Source organism: Neomonachus schauinslandi, chromosome 13, assembly GCF_002201575.2.
Source record: "Neomonachus schauinslandi chromosome 13, ASM220157v2, whole genome shotgun sequence".
Taxonomy (NCBI): Eukaryota; Metazoa; Chordata; class Mammalia; order Carnivora; family Phocidae; genus Neomonachus; species Neomonachus schauinslandi.
The window spans coordinates 46,169,324-46,181,468 of NC_058415.1; positions in this window are offsets into that span (position 1 = coordinate 46,169,324).

Below are 12,145 nucleotides of genomic sequence, written 5' to 3' on the forward strand. Positions count from 1 at the left end.
CCATTTTAAAATTTCTATTACAAACATATACTTTATAATATGCAGAGTATTTTGTAACTGTAGTATATATAGTATAAATAAAAATAAACATTGGAGCTGTGTGCTCTGCATTTTTTCTGAGAGGGGTAGAAGGTGAAATATTGAGTACCTGTATCTCCATAACCCCGGGTACTCCACCTTAGAGACATGGGCGGACATTCTCTGGGATTCCACGTACGTGTTAAAAGTTGACAGTTCTGCTTTGGTTGCAGGAATAGCACAAAAGTTATATACATACACTTTTTGGAACATGTTAAGTGTACCCGGGAGAGCTAGATTGTGAGACTGTGTACCCACACACTAAGTAAATGTCACAATCCCCTCTCCCAAGATGGTTATGGGCTGTCAGGACAGATCAAGTGCCCACGAGTCACCTCTTCTAGAGCCTCAGTTCACAGGGAGGCCCTGCCCTGCTTCCCCTGTGCCTTGCTACCCCCCACCTCAATTCTCATCTTCCTACAGGATCTGCCTAGGTAGTTAGCAAATCTCCTATCACCAGCACAGATGCAGTCATGATATAGGGCTCCTGGGGCACAAATGCAGTCGGTTAAGTGATCAACTCTTGGTTTCAGTTCAGGTCCTGATCATAGGGTCGTGAGATAGAGCCCTGCGTAGGGCTCTGTGCTCAGTGTGGAGTCTGCTTAACATTCTCTCTCCCTCTGCCCCCCTGGCACATGCTGTCAATCAATCAATCAATCTTCTTTAAAAAAAAAAAACCTAGGGCTCCCTCCAGGAATCTGGGGGTTCAAGTAGCACCCAAATATTCAGGACAGAGATTGAGGCCAGTCTAGGACTTCATACAGGTTTAGCACCAACCACTTGCAAAGGTGTTGAGCTGGCCCCACTGGAGAGAAGGAACTCTAACTCACACAACCCACCTGGCCTCAGTTATCTCCTGTCATCGGTGGAGTGGAGAAGAAAATAGAGGTCCCCAATCTGTCTTGTGCTCAAATGGGATGCTGCCCCTTACCAGCGGTAGCCCTTGGGCACGTCCCCTCCCTTCTTGAGCCCCATGCCTCTCCACAGCTTCCTGAGTTGCAAGAAAGAGGATGTAACGCAAAGAATAGGGTGAAACCATCTGCAAAGTGCTATGTGGGAGTGGGTCCCTATTCTTCAACCCCTCTAATGGGATTGCATTTGCGTGCTCCCCAAAGTGGAACTCAAAATTTTGAAGTTGGGAGGGACCTGAATTCAAAGGGTGAGGAAAAAAAAATCGATGACCGTGAACCTCTGGTAGGACACATCGTCCATCTGCACCCAAGATCCCACGCCTTTCCCGAGGAAAGTGGGAGAGGTGGGCACTGCTGCTCAGTTCTCAGCCTCCGTCTCCGCTCGTCCCCCCCACGGGACATGCTCTGGGCCAGGAGGAGACCCAGGACTCGTGGCTCTGTTCCGGTAAAGTGCTGGTGGTGGTGGAGCTCCCGTCGGGAACTGTGGACCAGGGGTGGGTTGGATTTGCTAAAGCAGGGGGTGTTCTCTGCTTTTCTTCCTGACAGGAGGTGGCTAAAGGAAGCGCAGCTGATGGAAAGGTTAGGAAAGCGGGGAGGGAAAGGAGAAAATACTGCTCACAGGCCTGGGGAAGAAACGATTGCATATCTTCCAGTAACACTCGTGTCACTCTCCAGCCACTGGAAGGGAACTGGATTCCAAACGAGGGACGTGAAAATTGAGCCATGACCACCAGGCAGCCCAGCTCTGAAGGGGTTCAGAGACAGGATGATCTTCCTTTAAAATTCGGCTTTTTCAGATATTAGAGAGGCAGCCACGGCACAGGGGGCACAGAACTGGGGGAGTAGGGGGTGGAGGTGGGCAGGGGGGACTGCGTGGGAAGGTACTGCTAAGCTAGGTCCTGACATGGATGGGCTAAGGCCTGAGACTATGGTCAGTGCTGCTGAGACATGGGCAATACCTGTGATATCCATCTGTTTTGACACCAACTTTGAACTCAGAATGAACTCGCCCTGCTGGTTAGTCACCCTGGGCAAGGAAGCCCCTTCCTCACTGAGATGCTGCCCCGCTTCATAGCATCAATGCAGGGCAAACGGGTCACGCGGTCATCAGTGATGGGAATGTTCACACTTCAGACACACAGCACCTGTAGAAAAGTAAGGAGAGAGTGAGGAAGGGTCAGGCGTTGAGTGAGTGAAAAGGAGAGAAACAAATGCAGAGGGCCCGAAGGACCCCTGGGCGGGAAGGACCAAGAATGTCCCCATCACCACTAATCAGGCCACTTCCACTCCTGCTCTCCTCCCCACTACCTGACTCGGGCTTCACCTGCTGGTGACCAACTAGAACACGGAGAGGCGATGTGGGCCTGGTGCCATCTTGGCAAGAGTGTGTGTACGTGTGTTCGTGTGTGTCTTTGAGCACAAAAACAATGCCTGCCAAACTCCTTTTTGGTTAAGTGCCTTTTTTACAGCCATTCTTTTTTTTTTTTTAAAAGATTTTATTTATTTATTTTTGCGAGAGCAAGAGGGAGAGAGACAGAGCGGGGAGCCGGATGATGCGGGGCTCGATCCCAGGACCCTGGGATCATGATCTGAGCTGAAGGCAGATGCTCAACCGACGGAGCCACCCAGGCGCCCTGCCCTGGCAACCATTCTTTATGACATCACGAAGGATCTTGTACTCAGCACGAACAGCTGGCCTATCAGGCCTGAGGGGTCCTCTGTGATTGTCGTATACTTGGTAGAGTCATGGGCACACACAGGGCACGCGCCACAGGTGTGTTCTGCACGTTGTGACAAGGGTGCAGTTCTCCTGGGCTCACCTGGGACCACTATTCAGCCTAGTGAAGCCAACGTGGCCAAACATGCCAAAGGACTCTCCATAGTCCTCTACCTCCATGTGGTCAGGATCAATGCCACTAAAGGGCTGAGTGGCGTGACTGCTGAAAGGAAGAGCCATAAAAAAGTGGAGTCACCAAAAAGGAGGAGTCCCCATGAAATACAGAGAAGAGCCACTGGAGACACCTGTTGCCATTTCCACCGGAGGAGAGAAGAGGGTGGGGTCAATGTAGCTCATCCTGTCAGGTCATGATCCCAGGGTCCTGGGATCGAGTCCCCCATCGGGCTCCCTGCTCAGTGGGGAGTCTGCTTCTCCCTCTCCCTCTGCCTCTCCCCCCTGCTCATGCTCTCTCTCTCTCTGTCAAATAAATAAAAAAAAATCTTAAAAAAAAACTGACCCCCAAACTCCTACCAAGGGTTTATACATTTCATTTAATATATTTCTACTTTCATTATCCTAATAATTTCCTATGGTCCTGTACTTCCTTGCCCTTTACTCTTATCTCCCCTTCCCCCACACAGGTCCCTATAATCGAGAGTCACTTAAATGTTTGTGATTCGCTGACGCCCCAGAGCAGAAGCACTTCTACATCTCTTCTCCCACCCAGTCTTCTGCACAATGTTAGGGATATTGTAGGTCCTCAGGGTGGTTAATAAAAGTGGCAAATATAATAAGCCTAAAATAGTTGTGCCAGGGTGCCTCAGTGGGTTAAGCCACCAACTCTTGATTTCGACTCAGGTCACGATCCCACGGTGGTGAGATCAAGCCCCAAGTAGGGCTCCGTTTGAGGGCAGAGCTTACTTAAGATTCTCTCCCTCTCCCTCTGTCCCACCTCCTGCTCCCCCATTCTCTATCTCTCTTTAAAAAAAAGAAAGTTGTGTCAGTAAGTGTTTGACAACTTCTGTCCTATTCCATTTTTTTCTGGTGGATTACTCTGGTCTTCTCAGGTGACCTATGCATTTGTTAACGAGGCATTTCTGAATCTTTCCCTCAATTTAGTGCATGATTGGGGCAATTGTTTTCATTGTCCTATAGTTTAGTTTTCTCAGCTTCAAAACAAGAATAATGAGAATACCATATTCCATTCAATATACCATCCCATGATCTATTCCCTGAATAGTGAGAATACGACAACTCATAACGTTATCAAAATTGAGTAATTGCATAAAGCATCAGGGACATACCAAACATAGCTATGATAGTTGTTACTGTGACAGGTGTATCCAAAGGCATAAAAGCCAGATGATTATGCCACAGTTGAGCCTTGCTCACCTCATAATTCTATTATGCAAAAACTCTTTCTCCTTCACTTCTGAACGATGGTTTTGCAGCTAGAGTATTCCTACTTGGAAGCTTTTTTCTTTCAGCAGTTTGAATATAATGTGCCACTGCCTTCTGGTCTGCAAAGTTTCTGATGAAAACTACTTAAAATTAAAAAATTTTGACCACCTTAACATTGTAGCAGAAATGAACCTTTAAAATTGAATGAAATCATTTGTATTATAGGCACACATTTTCCCTTTCCCTGAATTCATGTCTTTCTCCCCAAAACAATCTCCCCAGATCTGCAAACATACCCCACGCAGCACGCTCTCAGTTCAGGCCGTGCATCCCAAGAAGACGCGCCCTTTGTACATCGCTCTGGCTAAAATACTGCGCAGCGAAGGACAGGATCCACGCAGGGGCCGACCCAGAACAGGAACAGCTCCGTGCAAGGCGCCGCACAGGATCCCTCGGCGGTCACGCCCGACGAGGGAGAGTTTACTCACTGTCCTTGCGACTTCATCTGATCCCGGAGTCCCCGGCGCCTGGGCCGGGGCCGGGCTCCTGCAGCGTGCGAAGCTGTGGTTCTCCCAGGGACGCCGCCCTGGCGGACCTGGAGGGGTCCTGCTGGTGGGCGGGGCCGGGTGGGCCATTTCGGTGAGTTCGGGCGCCGCCTGCTGGCCATTGGGGGTGCAGCGACGGAGCCTTGCGTGCTGGGTTTCACTGTGGTCCAGGGGAAGCCTGGATTTCTGACTCCCCAGTTGCTCTGTTGATGCCAGTGGTGATGCTCTGCTCCATTTCTCACACTCTACCTCTTAGTATATGTCATCTTCTATTTTTCCAATCATTTCCCATATTCACCTAAATTTGTAGCATGAGTAATAGTTCTTTTTACTCCATAAGAACCACTAGCTCAGGGGCGCCTGGGTGGCTCAGTTGGTTAAGCGACTGCCTTCGGCTCGGGTCATGATCCTGGAGTCCCGGGATCGAGTCCCGCATCGGGCTCCCTGCTCGGCAGGGAGTCTGCTTCTCCCTCGGACTCTTCCCCCTCTCATGTGCTCTCTTTCTCATTCTCTCTCTCTCAAATAAATAAATAAAATCTTAAAAAAAAAAAAAAAGAACCACTAGCTCAGTGTATACAGGAGTCACTGAAATGTTTCTAATTCAGTCCCTTTCTGGTGCAGGGGCTGGAACTCTCATGGGTATTGTGTCCCAGATTCTCAAAAATTTATGGTGAGAAATAACAAAGCAATCTCAATGAGCCATCTGGGATATATTAAATATGGTTATTTTAAAATAATTAATAAAACTATTTTGTTGGTCACATTATAGGCTCTCAGAAATAATTGCCAGTTGATCATTTCATTTGGCTTATGCAGAATAATCAAATTACGTTGTCATTTGGTCTATGCATGAACATATTCAGAGGTGGAAGACAATGACAACACAGAGAATTTGTAATCAGTGAAGTAGGAGACAATAAAGGAACACCGATGTGTAAGAAGTCCAGGCTTTCCAGAAAATAAGTGTAGTTCACTACATACAGTTTGCACAGATGTCTAATGTTGTGGATGAGGAGATGGAGTTTGGACTCTGAGATAGCAGATTTTTAAACCTGGATTGGCCATTGACTTATTAGATTGTTTTGTTTTATCTAAACTCTTAGGAGGTGCTGTTTGGACATAACAGTATTAACAACTACGTTGAAAGGATTGAATGGGTCCCTTACAAGGGCAAAGTATTTGCAGTTGTTATCATCATCAGCAGCAGGAGCATCGGCATCATTTTTGATAAAGACTTTGAGAAAGTCTATGGAATTTGGTAGCTCCTTCAGGATCATCATCAGAGCGTAGCACTGTAACATTTACTGAGTCAACAATTAGGATTAATGTGCCATAAAAAAATGAAGCAAGCATTAAAAAAATGTGTTCTTCATCCCAAGCAAATGTGGAAACTAAGAACTATTCTAATAAAACTTTGTCATACCCACAATATTTGGGGATTTTCTTTCTTTTTTTTTTTTTAAAGATTTTTTTATTTATTTATCTGAGAGAGAGAATGGGAGACAGAGAGTATGAGAGGGAGGAGGGTCAGAGGGAGAAGCAGACTCCCCGCCGAGCAGGGAGCCCGATGCGGGACTCGATCCCGGGACTCCAGGATCATGACCTGAGCCGAAGGCAGTCGCCTAACCAACTGAGCCACCCAGGCACCCCTTGGGGATTTTCTTATCAGGGTGTTCTGGACTGAATGTGTGTACCCCAAATTCATGTTGAAACACTGCTCCTCAGTGTAATGGTATGAGGAGGTGGAGTATTTGGGAGATAATTGGGATTAGGTGAGGATAGTATGGGGAGGCGGTCTTGTGAATGGGATCAATGCCTTTATGAGAGTCACAGGAGAGTTTGCCGCCTCTGTCTGCTCTCTACCAGGTGAGGAGACAAAGAGAAGCTGGCCATCTGCAAGCCAGAAGAGGCCTCTCACCAGAACTGAACCATGCTGACACCTGATCTTAGACTTCCAGCCTCCGGGATCCTGACAAATACACTTTTGTTGTTTATAAGACACAGTGTTTGGTAGTTTGTTAAGCAGCCTGCACTAAGACTGGGGGCATCATTCACTTAGCACTTCCAACATACTAGTTGAGATTGTGCCTACCTATTTCCAGTTCAAATCATACATGACAGAGATAAGCAGTCATGTATAACTATTTAACTCTCCTTTAAAAAAGACCTGATATCCGTGCACACAGGGAAAAACGTAGATGCTGAATCCAAGAAAGAAGGGGAATGATGGCCCCATCTACAAGGCTTGAGTAATAATGAGAATAGGATAAATGAGAAAGGAAACAGCAAGAAGTAGGAGGAGGCTGCCAGAAAGAGGATGCTGGTGTTTGGCTCCGCCCCACCCCGCCCCCCAGCCCCAGCATATCATCCCAAATACAATTTTTTTTTTTTTTTTTTTTAAAGAGAGAGCACATGAGAGGGGGGAGGGTCAGAGTCAGAAGCAGGCTCCCCGCCGAGCAGGGAGCCCGATGCGGGACTCGATCCAGGGACTCCAGGATCATGACCTGAGCCGAAGGCAGTCGCTTAACCAACTGAGCCACCCAGGCGCCCATCCCAAATACAATTTTAAAATAATTTTTATTCTTCGGGTTTTGAAAAAAATGTTGGAGGCCACACCAATTGTTCCCTAACCACGGCCTGCTCTAAATATTTGCATCAACCAACCATTCCTTTATTCACTAACCAGTAGAAGGAGGGCAGTGAAATTAGCCACTTGCTGGATTTCATGTACCAGTGACCATCAATGACTTTCAGTATCTCCCGTGTCAAAAACCTTTTCCTTAATTCCTGAGTTTTCCTGTCAGCTTGTTAATGAAGAAGAAAAACTTACTTGATTCCAGGGCCAAAATTATTTTATTTATTTTCCTACTATCCTTGAAAGGGCAGAGGAGGATATGATTTCTTTTCAATGTAATCTGTTCATGGAAGAAATATTCTCAAAGCAATAGGCTATTTTGCATGTTTTCTTAGTAAATCCACATATGCTTTTATGCCAAAGTGGGTGTATCAGGTCAGATGGGAGCTGATAAGGAAAGAAAGGATTTACTGGTGAATCCAGACTCACTAAAAGTTTAAATGTTCTCTGGGGCGCCTGGGTGGCTCGGTCGTTAAGCGTCTGCCTTTGGCTCAGTTTATGATCTCAGGGTCCTGGGATCGAGCCCCGCATCGAGCCCCGCATCGGGCTCCCTGCTCCGCAGGAAGCCTGCTTCTCCCTCTCCCACTCCCCCTGCTTGTGTTCCCTCTCTCTCGCTGTCAAATAAATAAATAAAATCATAAGAAAAAAAAGTTTAAATGTTTTTTAATTTTACACTTTGTCATGTGCTGATCTAAAGATCTATTTTTTAGTACAATATATTTCTCTATGTTTACAATTATGATAAATGTTTATGCATATAAAGACTTACTCAATATGTGACTGTGATAGGAATCAAAGAAAAAAAATCTCCTAATTTGCTGTCTGATTTTACTAATTCATGGGATGAATATGAACTCCTAGCCCCCAATTATGCAAAAGTCCTTATTGACATGACTGGGAAGATTCTGTTTTCCCCATGCCAAACAGTTGTGTTTTTTAAATATTCAGAAGATGATCCATTTCAATATTTTTATTTTTTAAATTTTTTTTAAGGCTTTATCTTGCTTCTGTCATTCTGTTCACAGCCAAACTTTTTGAAGTTCTCTGTCATGTCTGTTCCTACTTCACATTCAGGTCTTCCTGCACTCACTGGAACGTGGCTTCAGCCTCCCTGTTCTCCTGAAACTGCTCAGCCAAGGTTTCCAAGAAACTACACCTCATTGAGGTCAGAGATTCCTGTCAAGTCACCGTGGCTGACATTTCACAAACATCTGACCCTTCGGAGCACATTGTTCTTGTTCAAGTCTGACTTCCGTCTGGGCTTCCATGTCCCACTATCTTCTGCTTTTCTGCTCCTCCTCCTCTTTCTTTTGGTGATACTCCCTCTGTGTTGGGGGAATTTTGGTGTTGCTCAAAATTCTCTGCTAGGTGCCACACTCCTCTCTGCACACACAGACTCAACCTCCCAAATAGTTCAGAACTATTTAACCAAAAGTTAAATAAAAATTATTTAACATTGCCACAGAGACCCAAGAAATTGGCGAACATACAGATCTTTCAACTGAAAAGAAGGACAGAAGTAATCTTCAATAGATCATTGAGTTTGTTTCCATCAATTGTAGAAAAGTCAAGGTACATTCAATTGCTGTTGTTGTTGTTGTTTTAAGACTTCATTTATTTATTTGTGTGTGTGTGTGTGTGAGAGAGAGAGAGAGAGAGAGAGAGAGAGGGAGCACAAGCAGGGGGGAGCGGCAGAGGCAGAGGGAGAAGCAGGCTCCCGCGGAGCAGGGAGCCCAACGCGGACTCGATCCTAGGACCCTGGGATCGTGACCTGAGCTGAAGGTAGACACTTAACCGACAGAGCCACTCAGCTGTCCCTCAACTGTTGTTTTGATATAAATAAAATATAACTTCAGTCCTGTTTCAAAAGTTGACTACAATATTATGAACTTGAATATGTTTAATATGAGAAGTTTTGATGTTTTATGTTTTACATTTTCAGTTGACATCTGCTGTCAAATATGACATGTGAATGACGGTTGACTGGGACGCTGAGAGAGTTTCCAGGTTCCGCCTTTGCAGGGTGCAATCTTGTTCTGCTGGCTGCCCCACTGTCCTGCCCGAAAATCGGCCTAGAAGTCAGGGGAGTGCTGTGTGGATGCAGGACTTCCTTCTAGCAATGACACAGATGAGGCTGGCTGGTGACTGGCTCTGTCCACCGCGTCCTCACTGCGGTTCAGGCGAGTCCTGTGGTCCCGTCCTCTTGTCACCCCATCGTCCCGTCGTCCATCGTCCCCTCATCTCTTCTCTCATTCTCCCATCACCCTATCACCCCCTGTGCCTTCTCCCTGTTGCCCCATCCTCCCGTTATGGTGTCGCCTCATTGCCCCATCATCCCATCACCCCATCATGTCATAGTCCCATCGTCCCATCGTCCATCAGCTGGTCCCCACATCACCCCATTGTCCCAAATCCCCATCATCCCGTCGTCCCTTCGCCCCATGGACCCATCTTCCAATCACCCCATTGTCAAGTCTCCCTGTCACCCCAATGGCCCATCCTCCTGTCATCCTTTTGCCCCATCATCCCGTTACCTGTCACCCCGTGCCCCCACCTCCGCATCGTCACATCTTCCCATAGCCTCATCGCGCCTGTGTCTGATTGTCCCATTGTCTCTTCATCACATCGCCAGATCATGCCAGCTTCCTACCTTCCCATCGCTTATTGTCCCATCCCCTCATTGCCTCAATGACCTGCCATTGGTTGTCTGTGGATGTTGCTTATGTGTAACCTGGGCTTTGGGAGTTAAATGCAAATGGTTTCTATTTTATTATTTTCACAGATAAAATGACTCAGCCCATTATAATTATGTCATCTGCTGAAAAGAAAAAAATGTTGACAATATCTGGGTGAATATCTAGCAGCTAGTGAAGTTAAAAATTATTTTCTGAGATGAAGCAAAATGGAAAGTTAAGATCTAAGTAGACACGTTAAGGAAATAATTTAAATTTCTGATTATTTTTAGCTGTTGTGAAAGATTTGTAAGTATATCCTTACCTTATTATAATTAGTATGTATTTGTATGAATTTTTAATTTGAATATTTTGAATTTGAAAGATGGCTCAGTAACCAGAAGTTAAATACAAATTATATTTCGCATTGTCGTGGAGTGGCAAGAAATTGTCCAACTTGCAGTCCTCTCTGCTGCAAACAAGTAAAGGAGAAATCTGGAATGCACCATTGACTTAGCTTTCATCAAATGTAGGAAAGTAAAGTTATTCCATCGTTGTTTTGATGTAAATAAAACATGTTTCAATCCCACTGAAAAAGGTGCCTAAAATATTGTGAGTTGGAATATTTTTAATATGAAAATATTTTACTATTTTGTTTAACGTTTTAATTTAATATGTACTGTGAAACATTTCATGCTGATCAAGTGGACCGGCATGCTGTACGAGTGTTGATATTCCTCCTTTGCAGGCTACAATCCTGTTCCTTTGGCTGCCCCACTGTCCCACCGGCAAATCAGTCTACAAGTCAGGAGAGCATATCGTGGGCACATGACTTCGTTCCAGAGATGATGCAGCGGACGGCAGCATGCAACTGGCTCTGTGGGATGCGTCCCTGCTGTGGTCCAGGCGCGTCCTATCCTCCCATCGACCCATCATCCCATTGCCCCATTGCCCCGTCATCCCGTTCCCCCATCACCCAGAGGTCCAATCATTCCATCTCCCCATCATCCCGTCTTCCCATTGTTCCACCGTCCCATTGTCCTGTCATTCGTCACCCATTTGTGCCATCTTCCCATCATCCATTGCCCCTCTGTCCCTTTGCCCCATTGTTCCTTAGTCCCATCACCCCAATCCCATCTTCCCATCGCCCCATCGCCCCATCGTCACATTGTCCCATCATCCCATTGCCAGATTGCTCCATCCTCCCATGGTGGTAATGCCCCATCCTCCCAGCCCTTCATCGTCCAATGTCTCCTCCTCCATCCCCCACCCATCCCACCATGGCCATCACCCCATTTTCCCATTGCCACAAAGTCCCTTAGCCTCAAGGCCCCTTTTCCATTCTTCCCATTGTCCTGTTTTCCTGTCGCCCGATCATGCCGTTGTCCAATCCCCCCTTCTATCCCTTCGCACCATCCTCCCATATTCCTATCTCCCATCCCATGGTCCCATCGTCTCGTCGCCCCATCTCCTATCGTCCTGTCGCCTCATTGCCCCATCGCCCCATCTCCGATTGTCCCACTGGTCCATCACCTCTCCGCCTTAGGGCAGTCACTCCATCACCCCATTGCCTTATTGTCCCATCCTCCCATCGCTCCGTCACCCTGTTGCCCCATCGCTCTATTGTGCCATCATCCTGTCATCCTATCCCGCCATCACCCCATCGTCCCATCATACTGTCACCCGTCACCTCAAGGCCCCATCGTCCCAAAGCCCCATTGTCAACCGCCCCCTTGCCGTCCCATCACCCCGTGTGCCCTCTTCCCGTCGCCCTAACGTTGCATCATCCTGTCATCCTACTTTTCAAAGTCCGATCACCCCATCACCCCATCTTACCATCGCCCCATCGTCCCCTCATCCCATCCCCCATCGCCCCATTGTCCCATCGGCCCATTGGCTCCTCACGCGTCATCCTGTGGCCCCCATCGCCTAAAAGTCTCATCGTCCGGTCACACTGTCCTTCCTAAACCCCATCGTTCCATCGCCCCATCGCCCCATCGCCCCATCGCCCCATCCCTCCACCCTCCCATTGTCCCACCGTGTCCCCTGCCCCTTCACGCCCCCACCCTCTCTCTGAGCCAGTCGCGGCTGCGGCATCGGGTGCACACACGACCCTGAAGCTGGAAACGCCACGGAACGCGCTCCCGCTCCGAGTCTCAAGTCCCTTCAGGAAACCGGTTTTTGGT